Source organism: Furipterus horrens, unplaced genomic scaffold, assembly GCF_987537825.1.
Source record: "Furipterus horrens unplaced genomic scaffold, mFurHor1.1.pri manual_scaffold_17, whole genome shotgun sequence".
NCBI classification, from domain to species: domain Eukaryota; kingdom Metazoa; phylum Chordata; class Mammalia; order Chiroptera; family Furipteridae; genus Furipterus; species Furipterus horrens.
In genome coordinates this window covers 13148873-13171699 of record NW_028327187.1, presented here as the reverse complement: position 1 = coordinate 13171699, position 22827 = coordinate 13148873, and the positions used below count along the sequence as shown (strand labels likewise).

The window sequence follows — 22827 nt, the reverse complement described above, 5'->3', positions numbered from 1 at the left end:
ATTGGTGTTTGTGTGTAGTGCAGTGTAGTCCCGATGTACAATTTGCTTACTTTGAAAACCCTACCTCGTAGCTTCATTCTGGCTTATCAGTACTGAAGTGGGGGTACACAGCCCATGCTTGGGGAATGGGGGTAGGGGAGAAGCGGATGATGCAGCTTAAGATACTTTTCATAACAATGACAAGCTGATAGCTGTGCCTTTCCTGAAGGGAAGCTGTGCTGCCACCCGGGGAAAAGGTCTGCAGCACATACAGTGCCAAGTAGGAGGTCAGGTAGGAAGCTCCGGGTCAGCATTTAAAAATTAAGAGTGGCCAGCCCTGAGAGAGGGAGTGATGAGGGGAGGCACGCTGTTTGAAAGAATGTAGAAGCCCCGCCACCCCCACCCCACTACTCCACCCCCACCCCACCCACCATGAGGTCTGGTAAGAAAGGAGATGCCACGTGGTTTTGGAGTAACAGCTGGAGTAAGAAAAAGGGGACCCACTGGGAAACCTTCCTGGAGAACACAGCAGCATGGCTGATGAAGCTGGAATTGTGGGCCCTGCAGAACCCAGCACAGATTAGTGGGAGATGCCTGGAATGCTGAACTGTGACCTAGAATGATGAGCCGCAGACGTCTGCTTTTCTGAAAGACAGTGCCTCGGAATGACTTACTCTGAAACCGGACTGGTTTGGCAGGGCTCGGAGGCAGGACTATGTGGTTTTGGGTGTTTTGAAGGGAGTGGGACTCAACGGCAGAAAGCCGCCATTATTCTGAGTCTGTAAGACCTTTAAATAAAAACCCCTTACCTTTTTCACCAAACTCTTGTATTGGGAGTCACGCTTCTTGGCAGCGGGCAGTCGGACCCCGCAGCTGTTCCAGAACAGCATAGGCTGGGGTTCTGCAACAGTATCAGTGTTAAAATTTCACTAGCAAAGTAAGAATATACAGATGATTTATTTGTATCTGGTACCAAAGATCGTGTGTTTCTCCTAATACCAGTTGATGTCATGAGAGTACATTACTCTGTATATGAAAAATGCCTAAAAGCTTAACATACTATTCCAAAATTTCCAAGTATATTTCATATATTTTTATCATACTTCTGTTGCAGTAATTTTAGCTTTTTTTGTTACGTGTAACGTTGCCCAGTAAGCACATTCCCTATGTTAAGCTGACATGGATATGTGTCAATGTAATACTATTAGTATAGTTGTGTCCTATTTTTCTATTTATACTTTTATTATCCAGCATCCATATCTATCATGCAGTGATGAGTGGTTGTTTAATTTTGCTGGTGTTCTCTACATTTGAGCTGCATCTCACTTTTAGTTTGCTCTTTTGTTTTTGAAGTACTGTTACTTGCCATATTAGGAAACCACAGGTCCATGATTTGTTATACTGCCAAAGTTAATTTTAAAAATGTATCCCAGAACTTTATCTTGATGAGCAGTCATTGCATCCATCTTGCTGTCATTATTTCTTGAACAGTATTCATCTAAACCATAGTTGCCAAGGTGACTCAAATATATTTAGTATGTCTAGCGTCTTTTCTTAGTGTGTTTTTGGTGATTTGTCTGTGTTATAGTATGTATTAGTACTTCATTCTTTTTTATGGCTGAATGATATTCTACTTTATGAATTAACCTCATTTTTATCCATTTATCAGTTGAAGGAGATCCGGGCTTTTACCTTTCGTCTATTATGAATAATGTTGTTATAAACATTGGTATACAAGTTTTTATGAAGACATGTTTTTATTTCCTTGGATATACATTTAGCATTGTAATTGCTTTGTAATATGGAAACTTTAACATTTTGAGTAATTGACAAGCTTTACTGAAGTACCTGTCCCATTTTACGTTCTCACCAGCAATGCAAGAGGATTACATTTTATCCCCATTCTCACTTATTTTCTGTATTTTATAATCGCCATGCTAGTAGATGTGAAGTATCTCATTGTGGTTTTGACTGGTTTTTCTGTGTTGAGCAACTTTTCACATGCTTATTGGCCATTTGTATTTCTTTGGAAAAATGTGTATTCAAATCCTTTGTTCATGATGATTGGGTCATATGTCTGTCATTTTGTTGTGAGAGTTCTTTATACTCTTATAACTGGAAAATAGACCCTTATTGGATATGTGATTTGCAAATATTTTCTCCTATTGCATGTGTTTTTCTTGCTTATATTATTTGCTCCCTAGAAGTTTTTAATAATTGATGAAATCCAATTTATCTATTTTTTATTTTGTCACTTTTGATTTTGGTATCATAACAAAGAAACCATTACCTAACTTAATTATAGCTTTTACATTGAAGTCTTATCCATTTGGCACTTACTTTTGCATATGGTATGAACATTAAGATCCAACTTTATTTTTTTTGAATGTAGATATCCAGTTCTTCCAGCACCATTTGTTGAAAAGACTACTTCCTATTGAATTATTTGGACATTTTTATTGAAAATTCCTTGATTCTGCCCTTACTGATGTGGCTCATTGGGTTGAGTGTTGTCCCCAAAACTGAAAGGTCACCGGTTCAATTCCCAGTCAGGACACATGCCAGGGTTGCAGGCCAGGTCCCTGGCTGGGGATGTGGAAGAGGCAACCAATTGATGTTTCTGACGTTGATGTTTCTCTCCCTCTCTCACCCTCCCTTCCCATCTAAGATAAGTAAATAAAATCTTTAAAAATTAGAAAATCCTTGATTCTAAATGCAAAGATATACTTTTGGACTTTAAATTCTATATAACTTTTCTCTATATCCTTATGCTAACCACACAGTCTTTATTATTATAGCTTTATAGTAAATTTTGAAATCAGGACGTATGAATCTTACAACTTGTTTCTTTTTCATGATTATTTTCACTAACCTGTGGCCTTTGTATTTCCATATGAATTTTAGGATCACTATGTCAATTGCTATAATATGATCTGGAATTTTGATAATACCACATTTGATTTGTGGATCACTTTGTGGAGTATTGCCATGTTAACTATTAATTCTTCCAGTCCATTAACACAGGATGTTTCTCCATTTATTTCATTTTCATTAACTTCAACATTATTTTTTATTTTTAGTGTAAAAAAAACCTTGTAATTCTTTTTAAAAATTATTCCATAGACATACAAATCCAGGAAGAGCTGAGGGTCCCAAAGAGGCCTACCCCAAGACACATCAGAATTAAAATGTCAAAGTTTAAAGACAAAGAGAATCTTAAAAGCAGTTATTTATGTATAAGGTAGCCCCCATAAGATTGTCAGCTGATTTCTCAAAAGAAACTTTGCAGGCTACAAGGGACTGGCAAGAAGTATTCAAAGTAATGAAAAGCAAGGACCACCCTGGGGTATGTGGCTCAGTGGATTGGGCATCCGCCTGCAAAGCAAAGGGTTACTGGTTCGATTCCCAGTCAGGGCACATGCCTGGGTTGCAGGCCAAGTCCTCCATTTGGGGTGCGCAAGAGGCAACCACACATTGCTATTTCTCTCCTTCTTTCTCCCTCCATTCCCCTCTCTCTAAAAAATAAACTTTTTTTTTTTTTAAAGAAAGAAAAGCAAGGACCTACAACCAAGATTACTCCATCCAGCAAAGCTATCATTTAGAATGGAAGGGCAGAAGAAGTGCTTCCCAGACAAGGTAAAGCTAAAGGAATTCATCATTACTAGGCCATTATGATATGAAATGTTAAAGGGACTTATTTAAGAAAAAGAAGATCAAAACTATGAACATTAAAATGACAACAAAATCACAACTATCAACAAATGAATCTAAAAAAAACTAAGCAAACAACTAGAACAGGAACAGAACTATAGATATGGAGATCACATGGAGGGTTATCAGCGGGGAGGGGGAAGGGAGAGAAGGGGGGGAAAAGGTGCAGGGATCAAGAAGCATAATTGATAGGTGCAAAATAGAAAGGGGGACTTTAAGAACAGTAAAATAAATGGAGAAGCCAAAGAACTTACATGAATGACCCATGGACATGAACTAAGGGGAGTACTGCTGGAGGGAAAAAATCGGGAAAACTGTAATAGCATAATCAATAAAATATACTTTTAAACAAGAAAGGACTGGGAAAAAGAGAAAAAAAAATAGAAAGCTAAATTAGTTATTCCAATCTTTCTTGAGATCCAACTATATTCTTTTTTCCAGAAACTAATTTTAAATACAAATACACAGATAAATTATTTAATGCAAACATTAATCAAAAGAAAGTTGAGATGGCTATATGATTATAACAAAGTAGACTTCAGAAGAAGGAATACTGTCAGAATAAAGAGGAACATTACATAATAATAAAGAGGGGAATTTGCCAAGAAGACATAACAATACCTGAAGCAAAAATGGACAGAATAGCAAGAAGACTTAGATAAATCCAAGATTATATTTGAAGCTTTCAAATATAATAGAACAATTAGCTAGAAAGTTAATAATAGATCTAAATAACACTAAAATCAACTTGTCATAACTGAGATTTGCAAAACACTATTCCCAACAGCAGAATTTATATTTCTTGCAATTGCTCATGAAATATTAACCAAGATAAATTATATTCTTACTCATAAAATAAACTAACAGGTTGGCTTCTTTCACTTAGCAATATGAGTTTAAATTCTCCCTTTCTTTTCATGGCTTAATAGCTCATTTCTTTTTACCCCTGAATAATGTTTCATTTTATGGATGAACTACAATTTATCCATTCACCTATTAAAGGAGTCTTTGGTTGCCTCAAAATTTTGGCAAGTATAGATACAGCTGTTATAAGCATTCATGTGTAGGTTTTTGTGTAATCATGTTTTCACTCATTTGGATAAATACCTAGAAGTGTGACTGCTGGATGGTATGGTAAGTCCATGTTTACTTTTGTAAGGAACTGCCAAACTCTTCCAAAGTAACTACGATTTTACATTTCCACCAGCAATGAATAGAAGTTCCTCTTTAACATCTAGTATTGTTAATATTTAGGATTTTAACCACTCTTAACAGTTGAGTAGTGGTGTTTCATGTTGTTTTATTTTATTTTTAAAAAGATTTTACTTATTTATTTTTAGAGAGAGGGGAATGGAGGGAGAAAGAGAGGGAGAGAAACATCAATGTGTGGCTGCCTCTCATACGCCCCTGAGGACCTGGCCATCAACCCAGGCACGTGCCCTGACTGGGAATCAAACTGCGACCCTTTAGTTCACAGGCCAGCACTCATTTTTGTTTTAATCTGCAACTTCTTCATGACATATGAGTTTGAACATCGTTTCATATGCTTATTTCCCATATGTGTACCTCCTGTGGTGAGCTATCTGTTCAGATTCTTGCCCATTTTAATATCAGGCTCATTTTCTTATTGTTGAGTTTTGAGTTCTTTGTATATTTTTGACAACAGTCCTTTACTGAGTAGATTTTTCTGCAAATATTTTATCCTAGTCTGTGGCTTGTCTTCTCGTTCTCTTGACAGTGTCTTCTGCAGAACAGACATTTTAAATTTTAATGAAGTCCAATGTATCACTTCTTTCTCTTATGGATCATGCCTTTCGTGTTGTATCTAAACAACCATTGTCACAAAGAAACATTCATAGACACAGACAATAGTATGGTGGTCTCCTGAAGGAAGAGGGTGGAGGTAGTAAAGGATAAAGGGGGTCAAATATACAGTCACAAAAGGAGATTTGAGTGGGCGGTAAACACACAATGCAATATACAGATAATATATCATGGAATTGTATACTTGAAACCTATATCATTTTATTAACTAAATTCACCCCAATAAATTTAATTTTAAGAAGTGCCAAAAAATAAAAAATAAAAAGCCACTGTCAAACCCAAGGTCATCTAGATTTTTTTCTATGTTATCTTCTATGCATTTTATAGCCTTGTATTTTACATTTAGATTAATGATCCATTATAAGTAACTTTTTGTGAAGTAATCAATGCTTACCATATCTAGGCTGGACTGGCAGACTGCCAGCATTTCTTGTGCTCTCCAATTCCAACTTGAAAAGAGTAAATTCCTTGTGAGTCCAGCCAAGAGTCCAAGTATTCCTTTTTTTCACCCAGTTCCTATTAATATGATGGAGGTTCTACTCCAGATGTGGTGGGCCTAGAGTACGGAACTCTGACTTCTCCCCCTTGCCCCAGTTTTCTCATGGCGCAGTAGTTCCATACCAGGAGAGAAAAAGCATAGAAGTCAAGCGACCACCACTCCACCTAGTACCCATAGTAATTTTTCAAGGGTAGAAGCAATCCATAAGAAAAGTAAGCTCTAAAGCTCTACCCAAAGAAAGTGACTATTTGAAACAGAGTGGGGAAAGTTCAAGTCTAAGGGCACTCTTCAAATCATTAATTTCTGTCAACTAAGAGCAAAAGGCCTGCTAGTTCACCAGAAAGAACCAGGGAAAGATAAAACTAATAAAAGCCATCTTGGGAGTTGAACAAACCACGAAGGCTAGCCTCAAAAACTATGTTTACAAATTTAATTGGATCAAACCGTTGAGCAATTTATATGTCAGAACATTGTTGAAAAATATTATAGAAGGTAGCTGGTAATTAATGGAGCCTAATAGGTAAAACATAATAATATATGAAGCAACTGCTTAAAAAGGAGTTCAGAGACAGTTAAAGAGAGCACTGCTAAAATCTCTGTGCTCCCAAGGTGACTATGTACATACCTAAGTCTTCATCCTCTGAAGAGCAATATTAAAAGCTTCATACTATGATGTAATAGTCTTCATTAAAACATCCTAGACACACAACAAAGAAAACATTCATAAAAACAAGTGTTGTAGAGGGATAGAGTTTGTAACCTAGTGTTGAACACATTACATAAAATGTCTAGTTTTCAACAAAAAAATTATGAGATATCCAAAGAAACGAAAGTGTGATCCATAAACAGGAAACAAAGTAACAAAAACTGCCTATGAGAGGGACCAGATGTCATTTTTAACAGATTTCAAAAATTTTTAGATCAAATAACTAAAGGAAACTATGCTTAAAGAAATAAAGTTATAAAGACAATGTCTCATCAAATAGAAAATATCATTAAAAATACAGAAATTGTTTTAAAATAACCAAATGGAAATTTAGTACTTTAAAAGTAAATAACTGAGATAAAAAATTCTTTAGCAGGTTCAACAGTAGCTTTCAAGTGGCAGAAGAAAGTATCCATAAACTCAAAGAAAGGCCAATAAAAGCTTATGCACAGAACAAAGAGAAAATAAAACAAAAAAAATGAGGCTCATGGAAATGTGGGGAAACTTTAAGCATACCAATGTGTTGTCAGGAGGCAAGAAACTGAAAAGAGCAGAAAAACATAATGTGAAGACACATAGATAAAATGTCGCAAATTTGATGAAAAACATTGTTCCTATCTAAGAATCTTGAAAAACTTCAAATAAATACATAGAGATCTACACTGACATATCATAGTAAAAATGCTAAAAACCAAGACTAAGCAAAAATATTGAAAGCAATCAAAAGTAAATGACTTCTCATCAGAAACAATAAAGGCAAGAAGGCACTGGCATAGCATAGTAAAAGTACAGAAAGAAAAAAACAACCAAAACTCTTACAACTAACAAAATTATTTTTCAAAATTAAAGACGAAATATTTTCATAAATAAAAGCTAAGAGGATCTGAGTGACATTCTAAATTGACAAGAGAGGAAACCCTAGCCTATATTTCCCCCACAAATATCAACAATTAGACACATATCCTTTAACAAACACAGTTCTGGGAGAACTCTAGGCTCCACTTAAGAAACCAGCAACACCGTGGATCAAAAACCTTGAGAATAACTGCAAAAAAGAGAAAAAGGAAGACAGTTTCATTTTGCCTGCATCATCCTAACCCCCAAGCCGGCATTACTCAGTGCCAAGAGGAAACTCCTCAGCTAGAGTTCCTCTCACAGGGGGTAAAAGCAGTGTGAGTGACTACCTTCCCCTGCATTCAGGCACTCTGCATGAAAGTCCCACTTTAGTTTCACCCCAACCAGAAACCAGCAAATCTGAGACATATAAAGATGGTTAGAATCAACAACAACAACAAAAAAACAGACTACCAGTAGCAGCCACAGAGTGAGAGTGATCAAGGTTTCCAGTGACCTGCTCTGCAGACAAACCTAGCAGCTCTCACCACTGAAAAAAAAACAATAGCCAGCATAGACCCCCTGCAGATTTTACCAGCTTTCATCTCACTGGTATTTTTGCAGTCACTGACACCAGCTGCCTGAATCCCTCCCAAGGCCCTAGCTCAGTGCCAGCTTCTGGCAGCTGAGATCATATTTTCTTTCTGTGTGTCTATGGTGACAGCACTTAAGATAGATTTTCTTAGCAAATGTCAAGTATACATAGCTGTGTTCAGTTAGTTATTAGATTATTCCACCATCTATGTAACATAGCTTTAGCATCTATTGATTGTCTTCCCAGGTAAATTAAGATCTTCCAAGTTCTTCCTATGCTCAGTAATCTGGATATTTTACATAGTAACTGATGGGACTCGAGCTCTTTTTCGAGTCCCCATTTTTTTTAATGAAGATAGCCTAAAACAATTAAGTGTGGGCTTCAAGTTCCAATCTAATTTTTCTAGACAATATCAGTTTAGTTTGCAGTGATTTTACTGTACTGTTTACAGCTACCATTCATATGTGCCATCTTGTGGCTAGTCTAGGACCTGGACACTATTCTACCCACAGATTAATTATCAAACTCTATAGTACATTTAAGTGAAACCCAAAAATGTGCACCTCAGGGGTGAATCCAGGAATTCATAATAAACTTTTTGGGATATTTTTTCTGACCTGCTCCCTCTTTGCAACCATCTTGATAGTTTCTGGTTCTGTGAATCAATCTCTTTCTCTTTCTCTCTCTCTCTCTCTCTCTCTCTCTCTCTCTCTCTCTCTCTCTCTCTCTGTCTCCCTCTCTCTGTCTCCCCTTCTCACTCTCTATCCCCCTCATTCTCTACCCCCACCTCACTCTCTACCCCCTTTCCAGTCCTGTGGCTTGAAAATGGGGCCTCATTTACCCCTCTATGCCCCATACATTTTTTTTTACTGTACCCATGGCCACGATAATCAAGACAGCATGGTATTGGCATAAGAACAGACATACAGACCAACAGAAGAGGATTGAGAGCCCAGAAATAAAAACAACATGTACATGGGTAAATCATTTTTTACAATGAAGACAAAAATACACAATGGAAAAGAGAAAAACCCTTGAAAAAATGGTGCTGAGAGAATTAGAAAGCCACATGCAAAAGAACAAAACTAGATTATAGTTTGTCCCTTTATACAAAAATCAATTCAAAATGGATCAAAGGCCTAGATATAAGATCTAAAACAATAAAATACATAGAAGAAAACATAGGTAATAAACGTATGGACCTTGGTTGTGGAGAACATTTTATGAATTTGACCCCAAAGGCCAGGGAAGTAAACGCAAAAATAAATAAATGGGACTATATCACACTAAAAAGCTTCTGCACAGCAAAAGAAACCAACAACAAAACAAATACGACATGATATTTGCAAACAACAGCTCTGACAAGGGGTTAATATCTAAAATATATAAATAACTCATACAACTCAACACCAAACAAACAATCCAATTAAAAATGGGCAGAAGGTAAACAAGGAACTGACTAACAGTTACCAGAAGGGAGAGGGGGAGGGAGAGAAGGAGGGTAAGAAGGGGAAGGATCTAGTCAAGGAACTAGTATAAATGACCCATGGGCATGGACAACGAGGTGGGGATTGACAGTGGGAGAGGGGGTGGGCTGGGTTGGGGGTAGCAATGGAGGGAAAATGGGACAACTGTAATAGAAAAACAATAAAAATAAAATAAAATAATAAAAAAAAGAAAAGAAAACCAGTTATGTTGGCATTCAAGACCAACCATGTACAAAAAAAAAAAAAAAAAAAAAAAAATGGGCAGAGGGCTTGGACACCTCTCCCAATAAGTCATAAAAATGGCCATCAGATATATGAAAAGATGCTCAATTCCTCTAGCTATTAGGGAAGTGCAAATCAAAACTACAATGAGATACCACCTCACACCTATTAGAATTACTATTATCAATAAGACAGGTAATAACAAGTGTTGGAGAGGATGTGGAGAAAAAGGAACCCTCATTCACTGCTGGTGGGAATACAGACTGGTACAGCAACTGTGGAAAACAGTATGGAGGGTCCTCAAATAATTAAGAATGGAGTTACCATGTGACCATACCTCTTCTGGGTATCTACCCAAAAAACTCAAAAACATTTATTCTCCAACATATATGCACTCTTATGTTCCTTATTAATGGTGGCCAAGACATGACAACCAATGTGTCCTTCAATAGATGATTGGATAAAAAAGATGTGGTACAACTTCAGAGCACCACCACCCTGCCCCTACACAACTGATTCTCCATGGAGGGTGGAGGTTGGTGGTCAGTGGTCACAGCCAGTCCTTGTAGCTGACCAGCCTGGATAAATCCCTCCCATTGACCTGCCAACAGCAACCAAGGCTCAACTACAAGAGGAGGGTGTACTCAGCCCCCACAAAGGGCATACCTCAAGTACTCAGCTTGGGTGATAGGGAAGGCTGTGCCAGTGGACCTGTTTTGATGGTTGTCAGATAGGAGTGGTGTGGGGAAGAATGGGTGAAGAGGTGAGGGGATTAAGAAGTACGAATATAGATAGTCACAGAATAGCCATGGGGATGTACAGTACAGTATAGGAAATGGAGTAGCCAAAGAATTTATATGAGACCCAAGGACATGAACAATGGTGGGGCGACTGCCTGAGGGAGCGGGAGGGTGCTGGGTGGAGGGAGCAAAGAAGGAAAAGTCAGGACAACTGTAATAGCATAATCAATAAAATATATATTTTTTTAAAAGATGTGGTATGGTACATATATACTGTGGAATACTACTCAGCCATAAGAAAAGGTGAAATAGTGCCATTTGTAACAACATGGATGGACCTTGAAGATACTATGCTAAGTGAAATAAGTCAGAAAAAGCTAAGAATCATGATTTTACTCATATGTGAAATAAAACTGAAACTCATAGACACAAACAATAGTATACTGTTTACCAGAGGGAAGAGGGTAGGGCATAGTAAAGGGTAAAGAGAGCTAAATATATGGTAACAGAAGACGGTTTAACTTTGGGTGGTGGGCACACAATGCAATATACAGATTACATATCATAGAAGTGTACACTTGAAACCTATCTGACTCTATTAACTAATGTTACCTCAACAAATTTAGTAAAGTAAAATTTAAATATGGGGACTGGCCCTGGCCAGCGTGGCTCAGTTGATTAGAGCATCATCTAGTAACCAAAACTTTGTGGGTTCAATTCCCAGTTAGGGCATATACCTGGGTTGCAGGTTCCGATCCAGGTCCGGGCACGTATGATCCCCAGTCCAGGCATGTGCGATCCCCAGACCAGGCTCATACAAGGGCTGGGGTTGGGGATCAGTTGATGCTTCTCTCTCACTCTCCCATCCTCTCTCTCTCTAAAAAAAAAAAAAAAGCAAGGAAGGAATGTTCTCAGTAAAGATAAAAAATATATATGGAGGTTGTCAGAGTAAATAAAAAACAAGGCTCAACAATATGTTGTCTACAAGGAACCCAATTTAAACATAAAGACACAAATAGATTAAAGGAAAGGGATGAAGAAAGATATACCATGTTAAAACTACTTAAAATAAATTTGGGGCAGCTATAACTTCAGACAAGCAGATTTCAGAGGAAGGAAAATTACCAAGGATAAAGAGTGTTACATAAAGATTAGGGATCGATTCTCCAGTAAGACATTCTACTTCATCCAGCAACAGCAAAATATACATTCTTCTCAAACTCACATGGCATGTTAACCACAATAGAGCACTTTGTGGTCCATACAAGACACCAAACTAATTTAAAATAGAAACCATACAAAAGATGTCTTCGGACCATAATGAAATTAAGCTCAAAATCAATAACAAACAGATTAAACAAAAGTGCTGAATAATATATTGGTCAAAGAATAAGGCTCAAGAAAATTTTTTAAATATTTCAAACTTAATGAAAATTAAAATATAACATCAAAATTTGTGAAATACAGCAAAAGCAGTGCTTAGAATGAAATTTATAGCACTGAATGTCGTCGGCAGCCATCCGTCTCGAGAGACGATGGTGTAGCTTCTTAAGTGTCTATCTGCACCGCCGAGAATGGCTGTGCAGTCCGACACGGGAGTGACACGGCATCTGTCTCCTCCCGTGTTGAATTGACATCTTGCGATGACGCTGGAGTGTCCTCTCCAGTGGAGCTGAAGCTACAGAGCCTGGGCAGGGTGATATGGAGGGTCTGCTGTTGCCCATGCAGCAGACCCCCCCTCTCTTCGCAGCTGAAGGATCCAAGGGAAAGACGGAGTCGATACAGCTTGGCTTCAGGTGTGCCGCAGGAGTTGCCGGTGTTGACTACAACGTCAAACCGCCTTAGGGACTCCGGCTCCGGATTTTCTGTCGGGGTTTACTCCCTTAGCCTTTCCCCTGAAGAGGTATGCCGCAAGGCAGCGGAGGTTTTTTGGAGTCAGAGTTTTCCTTCTCTGATGTGCCCTGACTGGAAGATCGAACCAGCGACACTTAGCTCGCAGGCCGACGCTCAATCCACTGAGCTAAACCAGCCAGGGCAGAGCACTGAATGTATATATTACAAAAGATCTAAAATCAATAGTCAAGTTTTCACCTTAGAAACTAGAAAAAAATTAAATCCAAAGTAAGCAAAAGAAAAGAAATAATAAAAATTAGAGGAGAAATCAATGAAACTGAACACAGAAAATCAGTGAAACAAAAAACTCTTTCTTTGGAAAAATAATAAAAATGACAAACCTCTATTAAAGTTAATAAAAAAAGAGAGAAGATGGGGAGGGGGGAAGGAGAGAAGAGGGATAAGGGAAGGGTTTAGTTAAAGAGCATGTATAAATGACTCATGGACATGGACAACGGGGGGAATATGATTGTAGGAGAAGCGGTGGGCTGGGTCAGGGGGAGCATGGGGGAAAAAATGGGACAACTGTAATTGAAAAACAATAACAAAAAAAATTATTTTAAAAAAGAGAAGATACAAATTATCAGTACCGGAAAGGAATGATGGGCCATCACCCAATCCTATATACATTAAAAAGATAATTAAAAAAGTATTATGAACAACCTGATAGCCACATATTTGATGATTTAAATGAAATAAATCAATTCCTTGAGGAACACAATCTACCAAAACTCACATAATGAGAAACAGAAAATCAGAATATGCATTTATTACAAAACTGAATCTATAATTAAAAACCTTCCAAAACAGAAAGCACTAGGTCTAGATGGGTTTAATGGTGAATTGTACCGAGCATTTAAGGAAGTAATTATACCAATTCTCTACAATCCTTTTCAAAACAAAAAAAGCAGAAATAATAACTTCCTAACTCATTTTATGAAGCCAGCATTACCCTAATACCAAAACCAGACAAACACATTATAAGAAAAGAAAACTACAGAAAAATATCTTTCATGATACTCATGCAAAAACTCTCAGCAAAATATTAGTAAATTGAATCCAACAATGCATAATAAAATTATACACCATGACCAAGCAAAATTTATTCCAAGTATGCAAGGCTGGTTCACCATTAAAAAATTAATTCATTTAATCCTTCATATCAACAGGCTACAGAAAAAAAAATCATACAGTCATATCAGTAAATGCAGAACTTAATGCAACATTAAGACTTATTATAAAATTACAATAAACAATATAGTGTGGAATTGGCAAAAGAACAAATAGAACAATGAAACAGGACAGAGAGCCAAGAAACAGACCCACACAAATATAGTCAACTGATCTTTGATAAAGGGGTGAGGGCAATTCAATTGAGAAAGGCTGGTCTTTTCAACAAATGGTGTTGGACAATTGGATATCTATATATAATAAAATTAAAATAGGCACAAACCTTACACTTCTCACAAAAAGTAACTCAAAATTGATCTTAGGCCTAAATGTATATTACGAAGCAATAAAACTTCCAGAAGATAACATAAAATAGTCTAGGTGACCTTGAGTTTGTGATGACTTTTTAGATGCAATACCAAAAATATGATAGATACATGAAAGAAAAAATTAATAAAATGACCTTCATTAAAATTAAAAACTTCTCTGCAAAAACACTGTAGGAAATTATTTGCAAAACACGTATCTAATAAAGGGCTTGTATTCAAAATATAGGAAAAACATGTAACAATTTGAAAAAAATTCAATTTTAAAAAGGGCAAAATATATAAACAGACACCTTACCCAAAGACATACAGATGGCAAATGAGTATATGAACAGATGCTTAACATCATATGGCATCAGGGAATTGAAAATTAAAACAACAGGATACCATGACAAACCTATTAGAATTGCTAAATTCCAAAACAGTGACAACACCAGATGCTGTGGAGGATATGAAGCAACAGGAAGGAATTCTTAGTCATTGCTAGTGGGAATGCAAAATGTCACAGCCACTTTGGAAGACATTTTGACAAAATCTTAAAAAACTAAACGTGCTTATACCCATATGATCCAGCAATCCTACCCAAATGAGTTGAACATTAGATCCACATAAAAACCTGCACATAAAAGTTGATAGCAGCTTTACTAATAATTGCTAAAATGTATAAGCAACCAACACGTCCCTCAGTAGGTGAATGGATAAACACATATATGGTACGTCAATACAGTGATTTTAAAAACTAAGCTATCAAGACACAAAAAGACATAAAGAAAACGTATGTATATTGCTAAATGAAAAAAAGTCTATCTTAAAAAAGTATATACCGTATGACTCCAACTGTATAACCTTCTGGAAAAGGCCAAACTATGGAGACAATAAAAAAAACATCAGCAGGTGCCAGGAGTTTGGGGGAAAAGGAGGGAGGGATAAAGATATAAAGCGTTGAGGATTTTTAGGTCTAACTATTCTGTATAACAGTGAAACGATGTATACATGACATGATACATTTGTCAAAACCCATAGAATGTACAACAAAGAATGACCTTCAATACAAAGTATGGATTATAGTTAGTAATCATACATTGTTCCCTCTAATGAAAGATATTAATAATAGTAGAAACAGGGGGTAGGATTAAGTTATATGAGAACCCATTGAATTTTCTGCTCGAGTTTTCTATAAACCTAAAACTGCTCAAAAAGTAAAGCCTATCAATATAAAAAATGCTAACCTCACATTGTCTTTGAGTATCTTAAATATATAATTCCGTTCTTCTCTGGCACTCAGCATGATTCTATGATTTACCCATGTTATATCACTCATTCTGAAACTTCTGATAATAATATATATTTATCTTCCTTATAAGGCCTACCTTATTTTATTGCTCTTCATAGATGTTGCATTTTTTACAAATTGATGGCAAGACCCTCTAACTGGACAAAAGCTCCCTTTTCAGGCCCCCTTTGCCAGAGTTGGCTGGACCCCCGTAAAGCATGACTGACCCTAATTGTTTTATGAGCCTCTACCCTCAGGACTAGAGAATTAGTGGAAGTGCCCTGAAGGCACAGAGGCTCCAGGAACTTACGAAAGAGTACATTCCAGACTGTAATAACCTACCTGACTGGACCCTGCACCCAAAGATAACATCGAAACAAGCTGCAGCCTGCTCTACAACCTGCCAATCATCTAATAAAAGCTCAAAGCCCCTACATTTTGCTGCTCATGTATCTCTCCTTACCAAGCCCCTCTCCCCTCTTGGAGACTGAATAAAAACTTTACTCTCTGCACTTTCTTCTCTTTGTGAATTCTTTCATAGCCTGCGTGACCAACCTCCCTAAGACCCTCCACTAGCAAAGAAATTAAAACTCACTTTATTGTGGTGGTCTAGAACTCAACTATAATACCTCTAACGTATGCCTGTATGTCACTTGTTGATTTTGCCTAAATACTTAAAGGGCTTTTTCTCTAAAACTTCATAGTTTGATTTGAATGTATAATGGATTTTGACATTCTGACTCATATTTTCAGTTACATAGTTGTACTCTTGTGTTGGTTAGGAGCTTCCTGGATGTAATCTGAAACCGGCTATCTCAAGCGGAGGGCAGAAAGAGACAGAAGAAAAGGGCACACCACTCCAAACTGGTAGGTGGCAATTTTAATGAGCAAGGGAACTTAAGAGCTTGTCTTTGGTGTCTACAAAATGAGCAGTTTTCTGCAACCAACTGCCAAAGCTTAAAAATGTATATAGAGGTCCTCAATGCATTTAGTCACATATACTGTCCAAGTAGTCTCAATTCCACATTTCTGTCTCAAAGTTGTACCTTTGGTGCAGCTTCTGGGAATGGGGAAGGCAAGCAGAACACATTCCAAGTGCATTGTGGGGGTGGAAAGCCTCTAATTTCCTAGGTCCAGCTAGAGGATCAACTAGCAGTCATGTCTTCTTGATGACCGCCCCAACACTCCACCCCTTGTGACTGGCCCTTACAACTCACATGCACCGCTCTTCTGAAAAGTGCTCTGAGTAGTCAGCAAGGGTTTCACTAGTATGGAGATGGCTCATTTGGCAGAAGCTCTCCAGAGGCACATGCCACAGCACCACACAGGCACATACAAGAGAGAACAGAGGTTAAGACAATGATTCCCAAAATCAATAACAGCTTTTTCACCAAGAACCCCATGATTCAAACCATTGATTTACTAAGTCCCTTAGGCTGGGGGTTGGATCACTCAGGACATTCCATTGTGTCCTCATGCAATTTAATAGATAATACATTAACAGACTCATCAGGTATAAACACACAACATTCGGTAATGCTGAAGGCCATTCTATTATAAATATAGCTTTCCACATTAGAGACATTTCAGTATTCAGTAAGGACAGGCTTTGCTGGCTATCATTCAAGCCTTGCTGGGTGAATTTAGTACAGGTTTCTTTGTGTGCTATAATTGAAACAGGGTACAGATCTTCCCCACAGCCCATGGTTGGAGGATGGAGGAAGGGGAAAAGCAAGCGGATGATGAAGCTTAAGATACTTTTCATAACAATGGCAAGGTGATAGCAGTGCCTTTCCTGAAGGGAAGCTGTGCTGCCACCCAGGGAGAAGATCTATGTGACTTTCAGTACACATAGTGCCTAGTAGGAGGTCACGTAGGAAGCTCTGAGTCAGCATTTAAAAATTAGGGTGGCCAGCCATGAAAGGGGCAGACATGAGTCTTAGGCATAAGACCTGAGTTCTGGGAACCCAGCTCTGGTTTTAGCAAGTCCCTGCAGTAACTGCTGGTGTCAGTGATTGCCTGTGTCCTTCAAAGATATCTCTGCCTGCCGGCAAGAACTTAATAACTTTTCTGTTGTAGAAAGCCTCTGTCCCCAGGGTCAGCTCCCCCAAAGCCATCAACAGGGAGTCCCTTCAGTTCCCTTCCCCCTTCCTCCTTTAAAAAATCTCTGCCTTGCCCTGGCTGGTGTGGTTCAGTGGATTGAGTGCAGGCCTGCAAACCGGAAGGTTGTCGGTTCAATTCCCAGTCAGGGCACAAGCCTGGGTTGTGGGCCAAGTCCCCAGTTGCAAGAGGCAATCCATCGTTTCTCTTGCACATCGATATTCCTCTCCTCTTTCTCCTTCCCTTCCCCTCTCTCTAAGAATAAATAAAATCTTAAAAAAAATAAAAATCCCCACCTTTCTTTGTTGGCTGCTGACACCTCCGGGTCTCAGCACCCTTGTGCAGCTGGCCAAATAAATCTTTTAGACGCATGGCCTGTTCTCCTGTCATTTCTCCTCTCATTCTCGCCAGAGCTAACAATGAGGAAGGGGCCATGAGGTTTGAAAGGATGTAGAAGGACCCATGTCTGCCATGAGGTCTGCTGAGAAAGAAGGTGCCACACGGTTTTAAATGAAGAGCTGGAGTAAGAAAGAGACCCACTGGGAAACCTGCCTGGAGAACACAGTGGCACAGCTGATGAAGCTGTACTTGCAGGGACCTGCCTAATCAAGCACAGATTAGTGGGAGATGCCTAGAATGCTGAACTATGACCAGGAATGCTGAGCCGCAGACTTCTGCTTTTCTGAGAGACGGTACCTCTGACTGGTGCATTCTGAAACTGGCCTGGTTTGGGGGCAGGGGGCGGGACTATGTGTTTTTGCGTGTTTTAAAGGGAGTGGGGCTTAATGGCAGAAACTTGCCATAATTCTGAATCCGTATAACCTTTAAATAAAACCCCCTTTCATTTTTCACCAAACTTTTGTACTGGGAGTCACATTTCTTGGCAGCGGGCAATTGGACCCCATAGCTATTCCAGAACAGCATAGGCTGGGGTTCTATAACATAAGGTCCTCCAGGCCAGTGGAGGGGCCAAAGATAGAAGCCAAGTAATCCTACCTGTGGGGAATAGAATATGCCTACCCAGACTTGAGAGGAAGGTTGGCAGCTTTAGGAACTTGGCCTTAGTTGTACATACCATACATGTTGGCTGGAAGGAGGCAGCACTGTCAGATGTGAGGAAATAGACTGGGGGTGGGATATACCAGACCAAAACCTCCATTTGTACCCTTTATTCTTCTTATTTTTAAAAAAAAAAAATATATATATATTATTTATTTATTTTTAAAGATTTTATTTATTTACTTTTTAGAGAGAGGGGAAGGGAGGGAGAAGGAGAGGGAGAGAAACACCAATGTGAGAGATAAATCAATCGATTACCTCTCACATGCCCCAAACCAGGGACCTGGCCCACAACCCAGGCATGTGTCCTGACTGGGAATCGAACCAGCAGCCCTTTGGTTCGCAGGCCAGTGCTCAATCCACTAAGCCACACCAGCCAGGGCTATTTTATTTTTTATTGTTCTTTGCCCTTCTTTCAATAGTGATGTTCTAATCTGGGTATAGTGCATTTCAAGAGGTCCGACTTGCCCCAGGACAAGGAGATCCCATGGGAGACTGAATAGTTTCCCCTCACCCAGGGATGGTAAGATATACCATTGCAAATTCTAGGAGATAACTCCTTTCCCAGGCATAATGGGGCTTTGTGTTCTCAGCAGCATAGCACGATGATACACAGTAAGAGTGAGGACAACAGCTGTTTATTAAGACTTCCATGCCTTTCCAGTATTGGGTGCCTTGGTTAAGGGTCCCAAGTCTAGCATATGGGGTAACAGGCCCTGCTGGTTAATCATTCAAATATGTTAAAGCCTGGAACAGTATTTTAGTCTACCCAGCCAAGGTGGTTTACCTGTTAGTAACTTAATCTGTTGCTTTCATATTCCATTCTCCCTGTCTACCAGGATACTGCAAAGGCCATATTGCTGCTTGTGGGTCATAAGGGAGCTGGAACTTCCCATTAAATGTCTTGTTCTCTTGCCCACTATTGCGCATCAGGGCCTTTGAATTATGATCCCCATTCATTATCTATTTATCTATACATGGTACTCAGCTTTTCTAACCCACTAATCATGGCAGCCTGGTTTTCATGGCAATGAGGGAAGATTGGGTTAGGTCAGACACAACATCCACACAAAGCAAGGTATATTTAGAACCCTCACTTGGAGGGAGTGGGCCAATATAATCAACTGGTCCATAGCTCACCAGTTGAGAACTCTGGTGGATAACCCCAGATTCCTTTGGCAGTTGCCTTGGGCATCGTTTAGGACATACATGACATGCTATAACTTGGTTAAGTCACTGTATTTCAAGGGAAATTAGCATCCCTGACAGTATGCCATCCCACCTGAATAATGCAAAGGCCATTCTTTCTATACACCCAATCTGCTGCACATACTAAAGGGTCAATTGCTAGGACATCAGTTTCTTGATTGACAATGGGTGTCAATACCTTTTGAGAATGATGCAGAAAATAGTGAGGACTGACTTAGATTCTTGGTGGCAAACCCAAATGTCCCTCCACGCATCCTGACCCCACAGGGGACCGCTCATGAATTATCCACCCTTGGCTTTCCCTTGTTCAAGCCATAGTGTTAATCTCTTTAGAACAGCCCGACTGCTGAGTTCAGCCCAGTCTGCTCCAATGTATTCCTTCATAAGAGGCTTAACCTGGAGAAGCGCTATGTGTGCTGCTAGGAACTGCTGCTCTAGCAGGTCATATCCCTTTCTCTTGTCTCTGCCACAATGCCTAAGCCCTAACTTCTAGAGACACAGAACATCTAACTCAAATGGGAGCCCTCCTTGGGAGATACCCAGAGCTTTAATATGCTTCACTGGTATTTTCGCCTTCTCAATGGTTGCTTGCTGTTCAGATCCCCAGTCCCACACAAGCCCTTTCTTTGCCAGGTGGACTAAGGAACGGAGTGCCTGCCCAGTGTCAGGTGGAGAATAAAAGTTCTCTAAACCCTGCCTCCCCCCCACCTCCCCAATCCCTACAAAGGCTGCATCTTCTTTACATTCTCAGGGGTTGTATAAACATGCATCTAAACACAGATATTGGGACAACACAAATCTTAACTCACCAAATGACTCCTGAAACCTTATGGCAGTGCCTGGGCAAATTTTCCGTGGGTTCACCATCCATCTTCTCTCTTGCAGATGTTCCAACAAAGCCTAGAGTATCCTAATGCAGAGGCATGTCTTCACCTGCGAACATTATACCATTAATGTAATGGGCCCGTTTTACTGATGTGCGGAAGGAGAACAGGGACAGGTCTCAGGCCACCAATCCATGACATATTGTGCAAGTAGCCTTGGGGAAATACTGGAAATGTTCATTATTCCCCCCCCCCCATAAAGGAAAATTGATCTTAGTTATCAGAAACCTGTAGTTGTTAAAGACTTTTCCATGAATCTCATCGAAAATGAAGCACTTTGCAGGAACACTTTTTGCCAAAGCGACAGATGGAAAAAAAATGTCTGCAAATGACAAAAGACTTTTAAAAGGGTATGTTTAAAGAACTTTAAAGTTTAGCATCATTTCTTGTTTGACAATGCTTCCCATGACATTTATGTATAAAGTTACATAGTTGTAAAAAATAACAAAACAGAAACAAAAAAAAACAAAACAGCTCTTTTAATAAAGATGTCTCAGTTTTCTTAAGTGATCAAAGACCTGATGAAGGCAAAACACAGAATCATTGTGTTCCAGGCAGATTACATTAATGGTAAAGAAAAGCTTTTGTTTACAACTCCTTATTAAGAGCAGGCAAAAATCTTAAAAAAGGAAAAAAAAAAAACTTTGTCTTTTTAACAAAGAGAAAACCAATTCTAATTTTGTACCAGTATACTTTTGATACTAAAACAAATTGGTAGGTACAAAATTGACAGGGGGATGTTAAGAATAGTATAGGAAATGGAGAAGCCAAAGAACTTATACGCATGACCCATGGACATGAACTAAGGGGGGTGGGATTGCTGGAGGGAAGGGGAGGTACCAGGCAGAGGGGGGCAAAGGGAGAAAAATCTGGGACAACTGCAATAGCATAATCACTAAAATATATATTTTAAAAACTATACTATTTTTTTCCCTGACCGGTGTGGTTCAGTTGTTTGGGTGTCATCCCACAAACCAAAATGCCGCCAGTTCAATTCCCCATCAGGGCACGTGCCTGGGTTTTGGTTTCGGTCCCTGGTTGCGGTGGGTATGAGATGCAACCAATAAATGTTTCTTCTCCTCTCTTTCTCCCTCCCTTCCCCTCTAAAAAAAATACAATATTTTTAAAATTAAAAAAATTATACTATTTTCTTTTTAACTTAAATAAATCCATTCCAATCACAGCTTGACAACACATAAAATTCCTTTCTCAATATTTCTTTTCCACAAACCTTCTGCAACTTTCCATATTCATTCACCTTTTGTCTCATCCTCTTTTTCTGATAGATGTAGAAAAACATCATATGTACACAACATACATCCAGAGATATATAAACACACAGACAGAGATGCAAACAAACCACAGAGCTTTTATTCCAAAACTTTAGCCATGAATCAGGTACCCACTCAAATGGGTAAAGCTTTTTACCGATATTTATTTTATTGAGGCTGTGGACTGAATTTTGGGCCAAGGAATTTCTACAGCAGTGTATATTTTAAAAGGTCCCCCTTTTTTTCTTTAGTTTCAGTGGGCAATGTTTTGGTTATCTCCTTGGATGTTTACATCTCAAAAACATAAGATTTACAACTTCAAGGCTAAAGAATGTAAGAGTTCTCCAAGGTGGTTTGGAGTAGTTGATCATTAAAATTCTCTTTTGTATTAGGGGTTACAGGGCATGAAGAGTTTTGTCCAGTTCCCCATCAATCACCACAACCTCCTCTTCATACTCCTCACGTTCCCAGAGATTCTACCTCTTAAGAGTTTTAAGCAGGCTTTGTCACCAGTACTGGGACCTCAGTCTGCAACATTCTGTGCACTCCTAGCTTTACAAAACAGCACCATAAGATTTCTAACTTATTGTCCTGTTCTCCAGTCCTGAAGCTAGCAGAATAGTAGAAATCCATATGTCCTTCCCTAATCTCAGATCATCTTCCAATTTTCTAACTTGAATTTCAGCCTCCAGGTGGACATTGGTGTCCATCTGAACTGCCCACAGTAGAGGGCAGCCATTTGTTTCACCTCTGCCAGTGTGCTGTACAGTTACTCAAACAAGTTCATTAAATAAGCCGATATTTTAGGGCACCCCCAAACTCATGCTCGTGGCAACCTAAGAAACGTCCAAACCTGTAAGAATTTTTATGAGTTGATTCGAGCTAAACCAACAGTAGCTGGGAAGCAATAGCTCAACGGATTGAGGAAATGTTCCAGAAAACGGCAATTTGCACCTTATTTTATACATTACAATCAAAAAAGAATATGTAAGTGGGTTACATAAAATTCACTGGTGGCAGATTATGGCGGGCCGGAGAAAGCAAA

The 22827-nt window shown here is 38.9% G+C and overlaps 2 long non-coding RNA genes across 21 annotated transcripts in view; one reads left to right on the top strand and one right to left on the bottom strand.

Annotated features, from left to right (window-relative positions):
- The window catches only part of LOC149990560 (uncharacterized), a 66142-nt gene extending 45445 nt beyond the window's left edge, over positions 1-20697 (top strand). For 8 of the 19 annotated variants that reach the window (XR_016508670.1, XR_016508663.1, XR_016508668.1 and 5 more), the window contains 3 exons: positions 3525-3615; positions 16042-16126; positions 20513-20697. This is a non-coding gene — a long non-coding RNA (uncharacterized LOC149990560). Of the gene's footprint in view, positions 1-2371; positions 2675-3524; positions 3616-15440; positions 15765-16041; positions 16127-17770; positions 18216-20512 lie in introns of those variants that run through there. The other 11 variants (XR_016508681.1, XR_016508683.1, XR_016508676.1 and 8 more) reach the window with 6 other exon arrangements.
- Positions 5104-22827, bottom strand: part of LOC149990556 (uncharacterized) — an 89316-nt gene continuing 71592 nt past the window's right edge. Inside the window, exons 2-6 of one of the 2 annotated variants that reach the window (XR_016508684.1) lie at positions 20437-20560; positions 11335-11474; positions 6639-6710; positions 5909-6030; positions 5104-5574 (exon numbers count right to left, since the gene is read on the bottom strand). This is a non-coding gene — a long non-coding RNA (uncharacterized LOC149990556). The remainder of the gene's footprint in view (positions 5575-5908; positions 6031-6638; positions 6711-11334; positions 11475-20436; positions 20561-22827) is intronic. The other variant, XR_016508685.1, reaches the window with a different exon arrangement.